The sequence below is a fragment of the Strix aluco genome, chromosome 3 (genome assembly GCF_031877795.1).
Source record: "Strix aluco isolate bStrAlu1 chromosome 3, bStrAlu1.hap1, whole genome shotgun sequence".
NCBI lineage: Eukaryota > Metazoa > Chordata > Aves > Strigiformes > Strigidae > Strix > Strix aluco.
Genome location: NC_133933.1, coordinates 33,485,318 through 33,505,977, shown reverse-complemented (window position 1 = coordinate 33,505,977; position 20,660 = coordinate 33,485,318). Strand labels below are relative to the sequence as shown.

The 20,660-nt window shown below is 38.1% G+C and overlaps 1 protein-coding gene across 7 annotated transcripts in view; it reads right to left on the bottom strand.

The window, feature by feature from the left end:
* PPM1B (protein phosphatase, Mg2+/Mn2+ dependent 1B) overlaps positions 1–20,660 on the bottom strand; it is a 61,674-nt gene that overhangs the window by 27,937 nt on the left and 13,077 nt on the right. For 3 of the 7 annotated variants that reach the window (XM_074818058.1, XM_074818052.1, XM_074818057.1), the window contains exons 2-3: positions 17,377–17,492; positions 7,125–7,269 (exon numbers count right to left, since the gene is read on the bottom strand). The gene's annotated coding sequence lies outside the window, so the exon portion shown is untranslated. Of the gene's footprint in view, positions 1–2,273; positions 2,433–7,124; positions 7,270–15,059; positions 15,215–17,376; positions 17,493–20,660 lie in introns of those variants that run through there. The other 4 variants (XM_074818056.1, XM_074818054.1, XM_074818053.1 and 1 more) reach the window with 4 other exon arrangements.

The following is a 20,660-nucleotide window of genomic DNA, read 5'->3' as shown; positions in this document are numbered from 1 at the left end:
AGGCTGTTCAGAACCTTGTTGAGTTTTGAGTATCTCCAAGGATGGAGATTCCATAGCCTCTGAGCAACCAGTTCATGTCTGACCACGTTCATAATGAGAAGAGAACTCCCATCAGTGCAACCTGTGTTCTCTGCCTCTTAGTCTTTCATTACACATCTCTGGGAAAAGCATTGCTCTACTTCTCTATACCCTCCCATTACACAGCTGAAGGCCACAACTGGATCTACCCCTTGGCCTTTTCTCTACCACACTGAAGAAACTCAGCTCCCACCTCTCCTCATACATCACATGCTCCAGCCCCTAAGTAACAGAGTGATACTCTGCTCAACTTGCTCCACTATGTCAATGCCTTTCTTGTACTGGGGGCCAACACACCACACTGCATTCCAGATGCAGTCTCATCAGTTCCAAATGGAGGAAAATAATCACTTCTCCCAACGTGCTGGATAAACCTTTTCTAATTTGGCCCAAACTTTCATCACTTTCATCACTATAGACACACTGCTCCCTGATGTTCAACTCACTTGTCCTGGTTGTCCCCATGGGTTTTTTTTGTTTTGTGGGTTTTTTGTTTGTTTGGGTTTTTTTTGTTTTTTTGGTTTTTTTTTTGTTGTTTTTTTTTTGTTTTTTTTTTTTTTTTTTTACACAAAGCTCGTTTCTAGTTAGTCATCACTCAGCCTGTATTGGGCGACATCGTTACACTACTCCAGGTATATGTCTTGATTAAACTTCCTGAGGTTACCGTCAGACCATTTGTCCAACCTGTCAAGCTCTGTCTATCTGCTGTGAAGGCCTACCCTTTGGCTTATTGACCACTCCCCCCAATATGATATCAAATGTGCTAAAAGTGAATACTCTTCCGCTGTCCAAGTTGTTAACGAAGACTTCATTAAGCTGCCTCTCAACAGTCAAAACCTCTCAGCATATCTTGAGGGACTTAAGGCATTAAGCCCCAAACAGCTTCGTAGAGCGAGATTCAGTCTTCAGAGAAAACACAGCCATTAGAGGAACAGATGAAGTGCCCACCTTCAGCTAGTAATGCAGTCACGGTTTTAACTAATATATGTAAGGTCCAAAATTCAGTACCCCTTCAGTCTTAGAGATGTAATTTCCAAAGATCCCATTTTAAAATGAAATTTAATTGCATAACACATTAGTTTGAGAAAACAATTTCACTTCCTTCTGGCAAACATGTTTACCCACATAAGATTATTAGCTGAAACTTTCAAAATCTGGAAGACCATGTCTACTGTAATTCCCAAAAACTTTCCTGGAAATGATAAAGGCCTTAGTTCTCATCCATGGTCCACAGACTAGTCTTTAAAACAGTATATATTCTTCAGATCAAGAATAGAAATCTAGGATTCCCTTCTCCCAGTAGTCTTCCCAACCCTGGGAAAGATAAAATTTTAAGAATAATAATTAAAAACAATTAAAAAAAAAATCAGCTGGTAAGTGCCAATAATCACCAAGGCTCAAAGGCTTTTGGAAGGCCTTTATAGAAAGAAAATACTGGCCTTTTCCCCTCTCTGGCAATGGAAGAAACTGAATCTGAGCAATATGCTGCAAAAGCAGTGGCTCTAGCTACCACTCTTCATTTGTAGTTTTAAATCAATAGCTAAGCCATTTCCAAGAGAGTTCAGGGCGTTGAGTCTCTAAAAGCTGACATCCCTTTAGCCAGGGCAAAAACCCAACCCAAGGCTTACTTCTCTGAAGTCCTAACATACATTTTTCTCTGATGTTTCCTACCTGATACAAGTCCTACATGAGGTCCTTACCTCATAGGAAACGTAAGCAATAATTCAGGCTCAGGAAACCAGACATCTACCCTTTTGAGGTATGAAAGTATCAAGACAAAAGCCATGTCCTCTGACACGCAAGAACGAATGTGATCAGTATCCTTTTGCCCACAGCTATACAGTAAAGACTTTGAATTTCTCCATTTAAAAGAACAACAACCACACCCACTGATTTTCTCCCAAGACCTACTTATAAGATGGCAAATGGTTCTTGGTCAGTTACAGATACCCATGACTTTATACTACATCATGAAGAGGAAATTGGCAGCTACTGCAAATGAGAAGCATGCCCCTTTCCATATAGATTTATATTTAACAGGCAGAAATATTTACTTGCTGGTTGTCATGAAGGCAGTCAAAATGTAACTGGATTAAAAAGGTCTAAAAGCCATAATCAAAGTTTCTGTAGATACTATAAAATAATTTTCAGATCACATGTCAGTTTCAAACAGAACATCAGAACTAGACTGATACCTTGATGGCCAACAGTCCCAAAGGCAATAACGTATCTTTTCATATAATGAAAATGGTCCAACATCAATCTTTTGGGCTTAGGTCATAAAAGTGTACTGTAAAATCTCTCTTCCTCAGAAGGATTCACTCAACAGGCCAGTCATTTTTAATATGTCAGTGCTGTGGAAAAGAAACAGTGCCAGAGTTCCTCGTTACAAAACACATGTGCTCCTGCTATAAAAAAAATGACATTTCAACAAAGAAAATGCTGTACTAGATATTAAAGATGTAAATGACAAATAAATAATCAAAGTATCTGTGACAAACCATTTCAAAGCTTATTGGAAGTGTATGAAGTAGTAATTTTTCTGGTTTAAATAAAAAATTCAAACTTAGCCTTGGTAGAAAGCTTCTCTGTCTCCATCTTGCACTCTCTCCCTAGTGTATATGTATGTGCATACTCACACTCCACACGTCATGTGTCTACACACACTGTAGATAGTTTTGACATTCATAAAGATTCCCCGTACCCTTCAATTTACACAAGAAATAGAGTGACAGAATATGGTAAGTAATCTTTTACTAATCTTGTGTTTACTTACAATATACTATCGTTATATTATCAGCACACATATTATACTGCCTTTTTATACTCTACATATACTAAATACCAGTTCATTTGATGAGCGAAACTAGCTTTAAAGTGTTTTATTTTTGATCCCAGAAAACTTGGGATCACTATTGACTTAGTGACCTTAAAAATGCTGGCACTACATAAATTTACATTAGGCAAATAGTTATTGAATTTTTGAGCAAGAGCTCTACTTAAAGGTTGCCTGTGACAGCTACTCTAACTACGCAGCCACAAGTACTGGCAGAGTCAAACAGCAATTACTGGTTTCTAAGAATGAGATCTGAATATTTTACTTTCACTTAAAAATGAACTACATGAAGTGATTAATCATTCATGTCCACTCACTATGGGGTTTTATTTGTTTTGAGGGGGGTTTGGTTTTGTTTTTAAATAATCTGTGGCCATGGGAGTCATCATTAGGAACCATCTCAGCTGGCCAAAGATACCGACAAAAAAATTAAGTATCAATGTAAACCTTTAATATAGAGCCTACTATCAACACTCTTCCTTCCAGGATGACATGAAAGCAGCCAAATAGGCTTTTAAATCAGGAATTTCAAAAATTTTGCAAGTTATCCCCATCACCAGGTAGAATACACATGCCTAGGAGCTACAGCTATAACTGAAATTAATTTCTGCATCTCTATTGTTACAACAGTTGGGAGAAAAACAATAACAAAACCAAACAGAACACACACCATCCCCTCACCACACTATTTGTAAACCAGCAAATTAAAAAGCGTATCAAGAAGATCTGAGAATGTGCTTCAGCTACTTTAAACTGGTCTGCAGGTACAAAACAATCACAGGCATATTTTAACACTGGATGCACATCTATTTTCAGTGTCATTAGCAATACATGAAAACATTACTGCCCCTGCTCTGCCTCAGCTACTCAACACTACATTGTACCAGCAATTTCTTTCCTTTCAGACCTGCTGGCTGAGACGTTTTTGCCCTTACTCTTTGAACTATTTCACTGAAGACGTGCAAAGTTAGCTTTAGTATTTGGAAACTTTGTGGCTTTGAGTACAGTGGGTTTAGAAGTCAGCAGCTTAAACAGCAGATCCGAGGGGGCAGTAACCTTCAACAGGGAAGACAGTGTGAAAAAAATAGAAAGGAGCACCAGGAGCTAGGTTAAGAGCTATGATTTCTTTAGTTATGTTGTTAACACCAGAAAAACATATATGCTCGTGGTCTTTTTCAGAAGTTCATTTTATATTCTGCTTTCTTGCACCTTATTAAAAGATGGATGAAGCCAGGCAACTGCAGATCTTCAAGCCCTACCTATATGGCAACTGTCTGTCTCTCATGGACAAGCTGCACACTTCTATGTTGTGGCTTCTTATTTTTCTGGAATGCAGTCTGGTAGGTACAAAGTTAGAGATCATACCTGAGATAGTCAAGATGAACTTCACAAAAAACTTGAAAAGTGGACTCTGAATCTAGCTTTGCAATCACAGCATATAGTACAAAGCCCAGCTTGATGCATTTTTACAGCCACCAAGCCTTTATCACGCAGCTTCACACAGTTTTGTGGTCAAATGAAAGCTTAAAAAAAACTATGCAGTGCTTTTCCCAGTTAGCTACATATAATTCTGTGCTTGCCAGTGTGACTTTTGATAGCCAGCAACCCTTAGTTCACATTGGCACCACTGCCTGGGACTTAACTGAAGAAGAGGAATATAGTGTCATTCTCAATAAGACAGATTCTACTGTAGTCAACGTCTTAATTAACGTCACTCTAATCTTAGTTTTCCAGGTGACAACTTCTGGTTTTCTTTACCAAGATTTCCTCCAAATCCTATGCAGTCTGTGAAATTCAATCCCCCTTGTTATCTGTGAACAGTTACAGAATAACTATACAAAAAGTGGTAAGAAAGATAAATAAATACCCAGGCTGGTTCATCAAGTACAACAACATTGAGCCCCAACAGTGCAAACCAAACAGCTTACTGCTTCTAGCACCTCCATGGGAACAGAATGAGGGTTAAAGTCTTTAAGAGCCAAGATAGCTCTGCATAAGCCAGTATTCATGCTCTTGTGTCATTTTCTTGAAGTACGAGTTTGGTGCAGTGGCACCTGCGTAAAATAGCCCTACTTGGTTACATTGGGTATTACCTGCTCAGGCTTCTTAACCCTGAAGTCCCATTTTGTCTTAACTCAAACTCTGCAACTCTGTGTAGCTTTATTATACCACCCAAAAGACTGCACTGTTTGTTTATCCCTACTGACCATACTATGACAAGATTTATATCCCATGATATTAACTGAATTTCCTTTTGTTACCCTGTATCCGCTCATACTTCCTGTAGCCAACAAGCATGTTCTCACTTCTTTACTGGGCGATTCAAAACAGATGCACATGTGGCACTTGGATACTACAAAGCACTGACCTAGTATAAAAGCGATCTTTCCCTAATAAAGTTTATAGTTATTTCTATGCAGAATCTTTTTTTGTTCTCTAAATTCAGTAAGAGACCAGTTATTTTGAGTTAAATTTATTTTGCTCTTTTCACTCAATCTAACCACCACCAGCCAGGTTTTTATAAAGAAAGAGCACCTAAGATTTTGAAGAAAGAGAACCAATGTTTAGCCAATACACTACAGGTATTAAGACTGAAGAATTTTTTACTCACTAGCATGTCACTAAAATGAGGAGTTCTCCCTTATTCTAAATTTAAACATTTAAGAAAACCTCTTTCTTACCTTGTTCAATGTTTGTTTACTAAAAGCTTCAAACACATTTTTGTGAGAATAGGGCAGCAATGAATCATCAACTCATATCATCAATAAATTGTTCCTAAACAGGTCTGAAAGACCAGAGTAAGTGTTCCTCAACAGGTCTGCAGAACCACAGTAAAACACTAAACCATATATTTACATAATTGAGGGGTGACTTGTTGATTCACACAGAAATCTGAGGAAATCCGACACAAGGGTTGGGCTAGATGAGTACTAGAGGTCCATTCCAGCTTAGTGTATGACTCATACAGTGTAAGAAGAGTTGTGCCTTTTCTCAACCTGTTACATCACTGCAAATTAAGTACAAACATTCAATCAAGACAACAGTAGTAACCCTTTCCTCCCCCAAACACAAAACACGCTTGAACCCTTCTTCCATTGTAGCAGCAGAACAATCGATGCCACCTCCTCAGCACAAACCTGCCACTGACCTATGTATCACCCAACTTCAGAGTAAGACATATCAGACTGCTAGATACCAACCGTCCAGCCTCTCGTCCTGCCACTATCGACAAGGACAGCCTAAGGCAAGCAATTCTTCCTGTCAAAGATACCAAAATGTGAAATCAAGACTCAAAGGCCTTAACTGGATCATAGTTCTGCAGATGCACAGCATATGCAGCAAAGCTATATCATGGATAGTCTTCAAAACACATACTCCCTGTTTAAAAACAGAAATAAACTATTCAGAAACATACAAACTAAAATATGCAATCTCTATGACAGGTTATTTGTGGTGGTGTGGTTTGTTTTTTTTTTTTAATTAGTATAGTTTCGTAGCACTGAATTTATTTCTTTTTAAAAGAGGTCAAAGAACACTGACTTTTAGTTCCCTACACAAGTTTAGAAGATAGTGATTGAGTAGTGGGACAAAAGTTATCTCCATCATTGTCAGATAAAGTTCTGATGGAAAACCAGCAGCCAAAACATTTTCACTGACCTGGAAGACATCAACGTTTACCCTTGAAAAGTTGATTCAAGAGTTGAAGCTACAGTGGACTTGTAACAAAAATTTAAATATTTTCTGTAACTGATTTAAAAAAGGTAACAAGCAGTGGTGTTGCTATTAGCACATTTAAGGAAATACAGACCTTGAAGGGAAGAGCCACACACAGACAGTAAGCTGATGTCAACACACAGTGGCAAAGGACTTCATGACTTTTACTGACTCACACTGTAGTCTTTTGTGTGAGAAAAGACCTTCCCCAAAATCTGAGTCAGCACACATTTAGGTGTTGAAAACTTACTTTTTTTCCCATTTATTATTTCTACTATACCAGAGAGAAGCTATACTTTACATTATATTTCCTCCCTATTAAAAGTAAGATTAAGCAAAATTCAAATGCATTTAAAGAAAACACACATAATTTTATCCAATCCGTTCTGAAATTTCTGTTAAATTCTTGGTCAATCACAAATTGCAAATTAAAACAGTCAAAGTAAAAGCAATTATACCTTCCCATAAATTTCCAAGTGGCAGAATTTGTTCTTACCTGTAATTGCAACCTTGTCAAGGTTCTAGTTCAGTGCTGAAAGAATTAGTTTACATTCCTGCTGCCAAGAAGCACATAACAGAATGACTTGCAAAACCTTGAGATAACAGTACAGGACACAACATCTGCTTTATTTTGGTATTTCCTAGAAAGAAACAGAAAGAATAGTTAGCTACTCCAGATGGTCTACAACAGATTTGTACATTAATTTTTTCATTAATACAACTTTTTCCTAAATAGAAGTGCTTGAACTAAAGCTACACCTGGATGTCAAGACTTCCCAGTACAATCTCTAAACACCACATTAAAGACTCATACTAACAAAGAATCAGATTTACTTTTTTCCTGTTTCCTTCACTAGCACAGACTAGCACTTAAAAAGTCATCTAGCCTATTACCTTGCATTCAATTCCCTAAATTCAGCAACAGAAGGAATAGCTTTTGCATGCCTGCTAGCGTAACAGTGCTATTTGCTTAACTTTCACCTGCTCAAATCACAACAGTACACTCCTTGAGTGTTTGACAAGACTTAAGCCCACCAAGTGCAGCATGTATAATTTGTAAGCTCTTTACTCTGCTTGCTTGTAGAGTATGTATGTGTAGAGATGTAGAAATGCACAAGAGTTTAAAACAAAAGCAGTAAACTTCAGTTGCAAAAGTACTTCAGCTCCTCTGAAATGTAAGTATCATGATGTTTCTTTAAAAGTAATTTCTATAAAATTAACCATAAATTCAGCTTAAAATGCAAAAGTAGCAGATAACTAACAATTCAGATGTGTGCATCTGCAAAAGCATCTAGGCATCTACCCGTTGTTTTGAACAGGATGCAAATGCCTAAATTCCTTCATGGATCAGGGACCACATATTTAATCTTATAAACCACTGCATCTTACAAAAGTTACCATGACAGTACACTGGTAGAAGGAAGTACTGCAGGAAGAATTCTGGGTAACAGCCAGCTTTGTCTAGGGCATGAGGGAAATACAAGCCCTATTGTAACACTGATGATTTTAAACTGATTACAGCACTCTGGTGAGCTGAATGATAAAGGGGACATATTGTAGACCTTGACTTTAAGCCCACTGATCGAAGAAAGGAGCTATAACACCATTTCATGATGGCTTGCCTCTTCCAAACACTAAATAGTGCTTTTCAACTAACAGAAAGTGTCACAAGCAAGAAATTGCTCAAAAAAATTGAATACATTGCTACTGTTTGAAGAATTATAGGGGTTCCAGTAAGTTTTATGCCTGTATTGTTACACTGCTGCAAGCCCTGTATTTTCCCCAACATTCTCTCTTGTTAGGCACAACAGGATGGATGGTTCAAGGAATCAAACTAAGCCAGAAAAAGTCAATTATTTTCTGCCACTTGAGGTCTCCAAACCAGCTTAGGAAATTCAGGATCAGACAAGTGCTAATGCCAGAAATGCAGAACCAGCAGCTGCTGCCGATTCAGATTTGCTCTGAGTACTGTGAAAATACACCTTAAGCAGCATCCACTAAATCATTAATAAACTCTGAAAGTGTTTTGACACAAGTACCCTAAATCATCGCATTGGACTATGTGGCAAAAGCCCTCACAAAAAAATTAAAAAATTTCAGCAAAAAAAGTTGTTTCCACATCTAAGAACTTCAGGAAAAAAACAAAACACAAGCAGCACAGATTCACAAAGTTGCACAAAAGAGCCTCACTCCCTCCTCTTAAATACACCAGTGACTAGTGCATGAACACAGAATGTGTGACCAGAACACAACTCCCTTCAAGCACTGTCTCCCACCTTCAGAAGACCCCCTTAACTGGGGGGGCACAGGGTGCTTGCACGATGAAGTGCTCAAGAGCCTCAGTTCTGATGCTACTCCAGTAACCTTTACAAGTGGCTGACTCAGAAAAGCAGACCGGAAGACAAGCATTATGCTTCCCAGAAGCAAGAGGCTTGACCCCTCCCAAATTCTTCTACTCAGAGGATGTGAGAGCATTCGTTAGATTTTTAGCCCGGAGACAGGTCGTTGACAGTAGAGCAGATTCGAAGATAGATATTTTGGGCTAACAGCATCTTAGCACAGAATATGCTCCTATTTACACAAATTCTAATCAACACTAATTCTCACAAGTGAGAAATACAGTATTCAGTGTCCCAAAACACAAAACCATCCTACTCCACCACTGAACACTGCACAAAGAGGGGACACTACTCCTACTTACTTCTGCACAGTAGTGACTCTTACTTCTCCAAATAAGGCACACAATTTTTTTTTCCATATGAAAAGACACTAAGACTCATGATACAGTTTTGGGATAACAAGCTACTATATCCAGTCCCCAATAATTTGTGCGCAGAAATGCTCACATACACAAATGAAATGGTCTTACCCAGATTGCTCATCATAAATTACATCACAAGAATAAAGCTGCATGCTTCCTATTAAAGGCTTAACAAAATTACAAGGTGTATTAAGCATTTTATTTTGGCTCCTTAGATCTTTGGAGTATGTAAATGCTTAATATTTGAGTAGGACTAAGTTTGTTCAGTAAACTTCTGTAATTTTTACTAAGATATCAGTACTCTACAGTAGAATAGTTTATTTCAGCACAACTTAAATACTCGTTCGCTAATAAAGAATTTGATTTTCACCATGTTCACAGTATTTTCTTCAGAAAGTTAAAGACTATGCAGCTAAAGCCATCATAAGTAAATCACTGCTGAAGAACGAAAGCCAACATTCAAAAGTAAGCACATGAAAAAATATTATGCAGTCTAGAGAAATTTGATGAGCCCTACCATATTATTTTATAGAAGGGTAGGCATCACATGCTGGTCTTCTTGATGATTAAATACATAATTAACCCTGTCAGCAAAGCACTGATGATCCTCAAGCTGAATCCTAATGTTTGAAATAAACAAAACCCACTACAACATCCAGTCCTTTACAAGTTTCCAGACTCTGGTCAGAGAAGCACCAGAAAAGCACTGCTTTTATTCTGCTCCACAACCAGCTACGATTCCAACCTTTTATGGATAACTGAAGCGTTGCTGCTTCAAAACACGTAAACAAGCAAACCAACTCCCTCCCTAAACATCAGCAGAAAACTATCATCTAATGTGTCATAACTGACCTTGTGACATCACAATACCACCACTGCCAATATAATTCCCCAGAACTGTAAACTGGTTCACGCAGAACACAGTAGAAGATTTTACAGAAGTAAAAGATATTAGGAAGGAGAAGGAAAAGAGCAATAGTGTAAGCTTACCACAGGTTAGCTAGTATACTGCAACCTCCCAACTGCATGTTCCCAACACATGGTAAACTCTGATAACATCCCTCTCCTAAAAGAGGCGTTCATTGGGCTATGTGATTTTTCCCAGAATGGAAGAGCACCAAGGGAGTGCACTAGTGCTGTAAATTCATGCAACAGTTCTTCCTTAGACTACATATATGACAAAGCCCAAACTAAAACAGGAGGTAATTTCTGTATAATTACTTGAGACAATGTACAACTTTCACCCTAAAGAGCAAGTTGTTCATCCTTTGTAACAAAAGCATAATGAATTCTCTCTGCATTTGCTAAGTGGGTTCTTGGTTCTATACAAAACCACTGTTGATCAACCAAGACCAGGCAAAGCCTTGATTTGGAATTTTTGGGGGTGGTGGTGCTGGTGGTGTTGTTCCCCCCCCATATGTGGAAGTTGCACTGAAGTGTTCATTATTACAACAGTTAAAGGAAGGAAAATGAACAAAAGTTTGAAACTAAAAACTCCATGAAGTAATTTAAGCACTTTATCCCTTTTAAAGCAGTTCATTTAATATTATTGTTTTGTAAAAAGTAAAATAGTATCTTTCCACTGCATTTCCAGGGTTTCTTAAAAAGCTAAATGCCTTGAAATAAATTTACTTGGGGTTCTGGTGAAAAATTAGTTCAGCAGTTTGAAGTTTGCAGTTCAAACTTTTATTGCCAGTTAGTCATTTTAACTATTCAAGGCTGAATTTCCAACAGGAACCGGCTGTTAGACTAGTATTTTATGTTCATCTAAACGCTTGATACTACTATGGGCTCAGCATTCTAATTAGGTCCATACTTTTAAATATCACCCACAAATGGACTTAAGCTACAGCATCAGAAAGCTGCCTTTGACACATCTTACAAAAGCTACTCTGAACTTTTTCCCTCCAGACCTATCTTTAATACATATTTGTAAGGCACCTCTTCAATTCCTAAATTCTCTGTAATTCTCTTTTAGGTGAGCTTTAGATCAATAAATTCACATTATGGATATGCAGTGTCTTGGCAGCAGTGATAGTTTAAGCAATATTTGCTCTCAGCATCTCGTTCTGGTTTCCACACTATGTGGCTGAGCAACAGGCATAGATAGTTACACTGGTACAAATGAATGCCTGAAACAGAGACTGCTCATCTAGCTGATGAATAACTCAAGCTTTGTTGAATTATACAAGCAGAAGATTAAGGAATACCAAAAGCCAGCCTTACTAGAATTCAGAACACACATATGCAATCTGCATTTGCCTACTGGGAGATTGCTGGCAAGCACTTAACTCCTCTCTTCTCCTGCAACAGATCAGTTACACTTCGCATAACTCAAGAACAAAAATACAGAATTGTCTCTCAATCAGTTACGCTGGACAACTTTTCAAACATCCAGTTTCAGAAACGCCAAAGAGAAAGGCCATCTAACACGCTTCAGTAAAAATATCCAAGTACAAAACTCCTTCATTTTCAGGTATCTGATCTTTAGCTGAACTAAGAGGGAGAGTATCTTCAAGAATTAAAGTGTATTGCATCTATTTGTTAGTGTTCTTTCACACACACAAAAAAATCTCAATTAAAACTACAAAGAAGGATTGTAAGCAGAGGACTTCTACTTTGAACAAGCATTTTTACTGAGGCTGCTAGGACTTTCCAGAAGAGAGCTTGCAAAAGTCTTTAACTAGCTTTTATCATATCTTACATTATAGCTATAGCCTAAGTGAAGTTCTAGATAAGCATTATGCCTTCCACAGCAATGCAGGAGTTGCAGATTGAGGAAGATGTGTTCAAATTCTGCATGGGTTTGTGTCTCTTTTTTTCTTAATGCAGAATGCAGAGTCTGCAGACATACATATTCCTGATGGGTATTAAAAATTCTGGTTCAGACACACCAGAGCGATAGGCCTGGGCAGCATAGATCATGTTTACTATTACTCAAGTGCCTATCTTTTGATCACGTTCCTGTAGTATTTCCCCGTGAGGTAAAATTATTATCATCTTACTAGTTAGAGTATCTAGGTAGCAATAGCTAATGAGCTGGTTTGAAACCATCTGTCCATTTGTTGCCTTTGTGAACATCTGGCCTCCAAATCAATGTTTTAAAAAAATACAGTCACTCCAGGTAGATTACTTAGATTTTGTAAATATTCATCTGCTTAAAACAAGCAGAAATCACAGCCTGAGCACTGTGTTTTGAGAAAGAATGTTTTGAGAAAGAATCTACCACACCTGTCATCTGATAACATTATAGGGCACATGTCTTCAGAAGTCCTCTGGGCCAAAACAGCATGTCCCTAAACCACACCTCACTTCACACAGAAGTGAACTGTCTCATCCACTCTACTTACTACAGCAGTATCGGAGAACATCCAGAGGTTGTCATTCCTTTCCCCAGGAGAAGAGCAAGGTGTCAGCAAACTGTGGTATTATTCAAATTCAGAAGTAATCTTGCAAATAAAAACTTTCTCTGTTGATTATGCAACAGAAAGGGCTTAGTCCTTTCTAGCTAAGCCTTTCAAGAAAATGTCTTAAGACCATAAAGAACTCTTACAGAACGAGTTGTCACAAAAATCAGAGAAAGCAACAGATTTCAGTCTGGTTAATTCTGTAGCAAGTATATGTATTTGGATAACAAAGAAACTCCACTGTTACAAGCTTCAAAACCCTGTAGGACAGAGATAAGAAGCCTGACAAAATTATCTACTTTCTTTGCTAAGACAGCAAAGGTGACTGAGCTCCAAAATTTTAAAATGCTCTAACTGCAGGATATAGTCAGGAAGTTTGAGAGTTTTCAAAGGATTAATATCATTATGAGTCTCTTGTAGGAAACACTCACAAAGGGGAAGAACAGTTTCTCTGCAGAAGGCCACCTTGACTAACTCTTCTCTGAACAGCGTTCAGTGATTTTTAAGACAGATAAAAACTAGAGTTCCTAAAAGTTATTTTTTATCTGGGTAGAGAATCTCACCCTAGCATCTAGTGACTAACAATGCATTTAGAACAAGTCAGCTTTAGAATCAAGTCTTGCTACTACCACTGAAACCAGCAAGGAGCCGGGGGGGTTATCCTCAATATCGCATCTTATATTTCTGCCGCTTCTGACAAAAAAAAGCTTAAATCTCATTTTTACAACATGTCTTTCTGTACACATTGTATATTTAGATCAAATGTCCCACAAAGGATTCTCAAAGGCACAATAGCATCCCATTTTGTCTATCAGGGTAATTAAGCCATTACAATATATGCATACCAACTAATGAAATTTTTCCCTATCTTACATGTATAACACACAATTCTAAGTGGGACCATGAGTATATCCAAAATATCGAAGGAATTCAAACTCCACAAAGAGGAGCGAAAAACAAGCAAAAAGTTCAAAATCACAGTATTTCAGTTAGTACCAGGTACAGAAAATACAGGAAGAATTCCCTCATGTTGATGTGTTTGACAATGACAGAAATGAAATTGTACCAAATTTATAAGGGATAGCGAGAATGGTTCTATATTTTTTTATATAGATAGTGATGATTAGGGGAAGGACTTCCCCTCTCTCAAGAAAGTTCTTATTCTTCCCTCATCTTCTAAGGGTAAGTCTTCAGATACAAATGAACTAAACCTGAGCCGTCACAGCAGATTAAAAAAAAAAAATGGACACTGCTGATGTTCCTGTGCAGACAGTTACAGGAGTCAAATTCTCTGCCACGGTACTTAACCACTTGGATCTATTTGTGGCTTTTTTTTAGCCATGCTTCTACTTGCTAGGTTTATACACAAAAGGAGTTAAATGAAATACAAAAAGTCATTCAACACCATAACATCATCACCAGCACGTTCAAATCAGTAACATAAGAACACCCATACTACAAGCTGCTAAACATTACCACTTCCTATGCTATAGGCATTTTAATGTTTACTGCAAAGCACACAACTTGGAAAGAGATAATTCAAGCATCTGTTCTGTCAACTAACAGCCTACACACACACAATCTTCCAAAAGAACTCATTTAAATAATACAGGAACTGAAGGCTCCAAATAGGAATTGTTAAAATACATAGTTATTTTTATACCTCAATTACAGTTTTAGAACATCTTTTTCTTTTTGCTTGGTCTCTTCCATGTTAAGAAATTTCTTCTACCTACTAGTGAAGTTACTTCAGTAACAGTACTGTATTAGTATGGAGACAATCAGCACTTAGAAATGTAAAGAAATCTAAAAAATTTTATGAGGGTCTGCTTGCTTAGAAAGTCACTCCCTTATCGCTAACCCAGATTTATCACCTTCCTAAATCAACCCAGTTGAACTGATTTGGTTCATTTCAAATAAGGCATATCTCAAAGCATTTCTAAGGCAGTTATAAACAAATGCTTAAGAGCAGCAGCTGATACTACATGATATATAATGATATATTCTCATACTGGAACAGGATCAATATACCTGTAATCACAAGATACCTACTATTCACTCCACAGTATGGTATAGAAAGTTAGATTTCAGGTCACAGATGGCTTGTCAGAATACTTCAGAGAACACAGGATTCCCCCCTGCACTTTTAAAGCATGCTCTACTTTTCCATCAGGCTAGAGAAACTTTTTAAGAAAAAGTTTAAAGTCTAATTAAAAAAAATTACTATCTCTAGGAACTGCAGAGTGAAGCAAATTTCCATTACCTTTTTTTCTGGCAGCAGTCTCCAGTATCGTTGCCTGGACACATGGAATCTTTTTCAGGTGTCTGCATTGAGGCTATCTGAACTGCTTCACTTGTCATCTAAACAGAGGAGTACTTGGCCAGAAGCAGCCATTTGGCAACTTGCAAGCTTGAATACTCAAAGTTTTGTCCAATTAGTACTGCAACTTCAGTTTCACAATAAATCACTTTGATTCACTTTTAATCAATACAGTTTGAACTCTCTCAATTTGCAATATATATTTCAATGCTGAAGTTTCAGTTATATCTATTGAGTAAAAACTGTTTTAGTTTTGCCACTATGCAAGTATCACAATATATGTTGAACTATACCTGCAAAAATTCAAAGGGCAATTTTATCAATGAGAAGGTTAAAACTAACATGCAAGAAGACCATGCCAGTTTTCAAGAAATCAATATTAGAGAGGGTGCTTAAGGGCATTACAGGCAGTCAATGCAGTAATGATAGGTCTACTGACTTGACAGCAAAAAGGATTCCGGGAAGCAAGCATGTTAATAATTCAACATTCATTTTATGCTACTCATCAGGTCAGACATCAGCTGCAGGCAAATTTGGATAACACAGATTAAGACACCATTTCTAGCTCCACCAAAGGTTACTGCTCTTGTACACTGCTGGCTGCAAGATATGCCCTTGCTGGACTGAATAGTGATGGAAACATCTTAGCACAAAGACGCATAAAAAACCCACATTAATCGTAGCAAGGGGACAGACACCCTACTCTGTCATCCCATTTAGAGGCAACATAGCAAGATGTTTTAAAACAATTTCTATGTTCCAAAGCTCACATCTTAGTCCTACCACTTTACTACATGTAAAGCTTAACCTGCATGTATTCTATGCTAGCTTTGACAAACTAACTGGATTAAACTAGGTATCCATAAAAAAAAATATCAAGGCACACAAAAGAATACTCTTAAGTATTCAGGCTTTTGCAGAATGACAACTGAAAGAATCTGATGAATTTAGCAGTTTAAAAAGACAAGTAGACATTCAGTTTGGGGATTACATAGATAATTCAGTAAAACCTACTATATAAAAAACAGAACCACCCAGTCACAACAAATTAGAAATAGGTAGATGAATAGAAGACTGCTGATCTGAGCCTTCAAATAGGTGCTGAATTCAGCACAGTGAGTGCCAATGTCAGTAGGTTTCCACCCCCCCAAAATTGAAGAGATAGCATTAGGCAACCAGCTGCCTACATTAAGTGCTACTTGTACTTTCCAGTCCCCAAAACATCTCCTACGTCCTTCTGAGTGACTCCATGTGAATGTCTCCACCATCTGTTGTATGGCTGGATACCATGGCCTTGTATTCCCCCTCTTACACAAACTACCATCTCTGCAAGGGATATAGCTATGTGCCTCTCCAGTCTTCTCAACCACTTTCACAGTTCCTCCCTTTGAGTGCCACAAACACGATGCTGCCCAGTCAACAGGACAGGCCATCAACATTTTCCCCAAGACTGGTCCCACCGAAGGGAATTCTACTTTGTCTGCTACAGATTTTATCCCCCTAGTCCTTGTTATATCCTCCACTCCTCCCTGGGAGTGCTGTGGGAATGACACAACAAGCATTATTAGACTTTTTTTTAAACAGTGCATGGAAGCTGAAGGCAATGCTATCACTCTGCTGAATTATGTTAATGGCTCCTACCACTTGATCAGTGCTCTAACTTGCAGACAGATGACAACTGCATAAGTGCTTGAAGCTACGACTTTACTGAAAGAAACACATCTACCATTCCTTCCAAAATGCAGCAAACCTGTCCTCTGACTCCAAATTATTACGTGGTATTTTGAAATTGACTGGAAATGTCACTCAAGAGCTATAATACTGCATTCACAGAGAAATTAAAACAAGCTCAGCACAGGACCTTAAAGTAAACCAGAAAGAGTTACTAAGACACTACCACTTTAGTAAGACATTCCATTTTATATCATGCAATTTAGTGTATCAGTTTTAGAAGTAGGAACACCTAGGCTACTCAAAAGACAGCTTTGCATAATAAACATTAGTTACAATGCATAACAAACATCAGTTACAAGTAGCAACCTATTTAACTATTTTAATTAAGGAACACAGCCACAGCTAGCTAATATGCCTCTGATCATTAGTGTTTTTCCACAGAATTATGCAAAGTATTTAATACTTAATATTCATATTCTGCAGGAATAGTATAATATGTAAGAAGCCAAGAACTCTGAAATAGTACTACTTTGCAAGCCTCAGTACTCATGCTTTTTGTCATCATGTACAATTCTGAAAGTCTTACCTTGAATGTAGTACAAAAGTCAAATTTCTTCCAGATCTTTGTCGTCCTGATAAAGATTCACTTTAGAGACTCTTCCTTGTATATTAGGGGTGAATAAAGCAGAAGAGCCTGTGAGTCTGAAAGTAGTAAAATGGAAGAATTGACCAATTTCTCTCCTAGTTCAACACAATATTCAATAAAATCTATAGCTCAAGAACTGCTTAATAGCAATTTCTAGACTGGAACTAATAAAATATATGAACCACTGGAAGTGGCCAAGTTAGTCAAGAAGTTCCTACTTGTCTACAGTAATGCAGCAAAGATCATGTGAATGCCTTTCACTTGTTAGAGATGAAAGTATGAAGTGATCAATTCAATAGCCACTACTTGCCAAAAAACTCCCACTGTCAACACGTACCACCTTCACAGACATCCTGTAAGCAAATCCATTTCCAAACCAGGAATATGTACAACCACATGACAGAGAGCGAGCCTGAATACACTTATGCATAGTCATGCATGTTTAAGTGTAGAGAGGATGGAAAAGTCTGGCATACTAACGCAATCATTTACAGGAATAAAACCAGATCCTGGACTCAAAAGAAAAGAAAGACTAAAAGTTGAGATTCAAACTTACCCTAAAGCACAGAAACCATGACAAAAGTCTGTTACTAGCCGCTAAAGACTTCTTGAAAAGCAAAAGCACAAACATACCTGACTGTTGACCAAAATGATCTTAGTTACAAGAAAGAAAGAAACAAGGTTGCTTTTCTCACAAAGGCATGAGAAGAGTTATCACAGTTAAACCTACCATGCCTACACATACCAGTAGATAATTTCTGCAGCATGAATCTGACTAAGTCCTCCTCCATTTTGGAGATGTCTACAAGTAGCACCTAGGATGACAGTTTCTTTTCATAGGCCTGGGCAAAGAGGGAAATCTCATAGAAACTGAGCTTTAGTTTCCTTTTCCAGTATCTGGAACAAATGCCAACTAAAGGGAAATAAAGCCATTTTCATCACCACCAGGGCAAACTGCTGACTTGTATTTAACTGTCCACCAGAACCAGGTTGTTCTCAGTAGAGCTACAACCCAATCAGTCTGCAGCACTGCAGGAGGATTACCGATCCCAGAAGCAGGCCCTGGCATGTGTTCTTGTTGAACTTCGTAAGATTCCAGCAGGCCCACTCCTCTAGCCTTTCCAAGTACCTTAGGATGGCCACCCTGCCTTTAAGCCACCCCATTCTGTCCCTACCACAAACCTGATGAAGGTGCATTCCACCTCCTCCTCCAGATCATTGATAAAGACATAAAAAAAAAAGGAAGTAGGTCACAGCAAACCCTTGAGGAACTCCAGTTTTAACTGCTGTTCAAGCAGAGTATGAACCATTAGCCACCCTTTGAGGTGACTTTTCAACCAGTTTTTACATGTCTAGCCATTCTCCCATTCAGACCAGAAAAAGAAGCATGCTGTGGAACACTGTGAAAAGCTTTGCTAAGGTCAAAGTAAAGAAAACATCCACTACTATCCCCTCAGCTGAAGACCTAGTCATTTGACAGAAGGCAGTCAGTTGGTCAAGCATGACTTCCCCTTGGGAAAGCCATGCTGACTATTTCCAATCACTTTCTTTCTGAAGGGCCCAGAAACGTTTTGTTACGGGTTGATATAAACTACTTATTGATAGTGCTATCCAAGTAAAGCAGTATCTAATCCTTTTATCAAGTGACAAAGTTTTATTTGTTATATAACATAGCAAGGATGCCTGAAACAGTGAACAGGAACCATCTCTAGGCTTCAAAAATCTGCAGAATACAAATGTTCCAAAGCCTAAATATAAGAACTCTGTGCATATAAGCAGGTCTCAACAGGCGAACACAGCCATCAAGCAATTGAGTTTCTTGCTAATTTTCAAGGTATCTGGCAACAAGACAGTAATAACAGAGGTATAAAAGGAACAACTTGATGCTCAGAGCTCCACCTAAAATTTATTACAGAAACTGGTGACTGAGAAAGGGAAGAGAATGGAGTGGAAAAGAATAGCAAAATGGCCAAGAAAACTTAAACATGTTTCATTATGCGTATTAGAAAGAATTTCTGAAATTCAGATTGCTTACATCTTTTGACACTGTTTGAATTTCTCCCAGACTGTATTGAAAGAAAATCCACTTTACTGAGACCTCTGAACTTGAACAAATTCAGGAACTCCTGGACACAAAGGACAGTCAGTGCCTGACAAACAATTGCGAACTCTAGACTCTACCAGTGATGAAATTACTCATGTTTCACCCAAAATACTTCAGCCCCTTTGCAGTTCCCCAAAACTTATGCTTGAAGCAGGGAGCGGATAAAATACTCTAGCTCCACATTAAGCAGCGAACAATGCCAACACCACAGCAGATGAGCAGAGGCAGTCCTCTTATCCCCTAAGGAAATTTGCAAACGTGACAAAAAGCACAGAAAAACAGCTTGACTCGCTCAGGAACTCTGACAAACTCCTTACCATGTCCTTTGCTATGTAAAGTTTTGGTTTATGCTGTATTCTCATGTGTCTACAGAATTAAGATATCCTTGTCAGCAAGTGCTGATACTTAATTAAACCAGAATGACTGCTGTGAAGGGAGTCATATCAACATCTGTAGCAGGCTATGCATTTGGGGAAAAGCCAAAAGAGGAGATGGGCATTTTTAATTTACTTATAATAGAGGTTTTAATGTCAACATTTAATTTCATGTTCTTTTACTTTAGGATTGCAATACGGCTAGTGACACTCCTAATACTGTCACAGTTATGTGACTTCCAGTATGGTCTTCTCTTCATCAGCAGTAACGTTCCAAGTAAATTTAGGACTTCCACTCACAAGACAGGTCATCAGGTATCCAAATCATCAGTGTTAAGAACCAATGTTAATAACCACACCTTAAAAGAACCTCCATTGAAACATCTCAGGGTGCAGCCTTACAAGAAGTTAGGCTAAGCTAAACTGATAACTGCTGTAAATCTACCTCCTGCCATGTGTAGTTTCTACTCCAACTTTCGCATCAGTTGTTGCTCTCATATCCTCATGCAGCAAGCTGATTCAAAAAGCTAAACTAAAAATTAATCTCAGCAATAGATACCCAACATACAAACATCACATAACGCTCTCTCACCATGAGATGAGACACAGCCAACTATCAGCATGAGGAGGAAGAGGAACACATGGTCAGAAGCAGAAGACTGCAGAAATACAGCAGCACTAACATATTTAGGTAATTATACGAGAACCTATTCCTTAACGAAACAGCCAGGATTATGAGAGAGTTC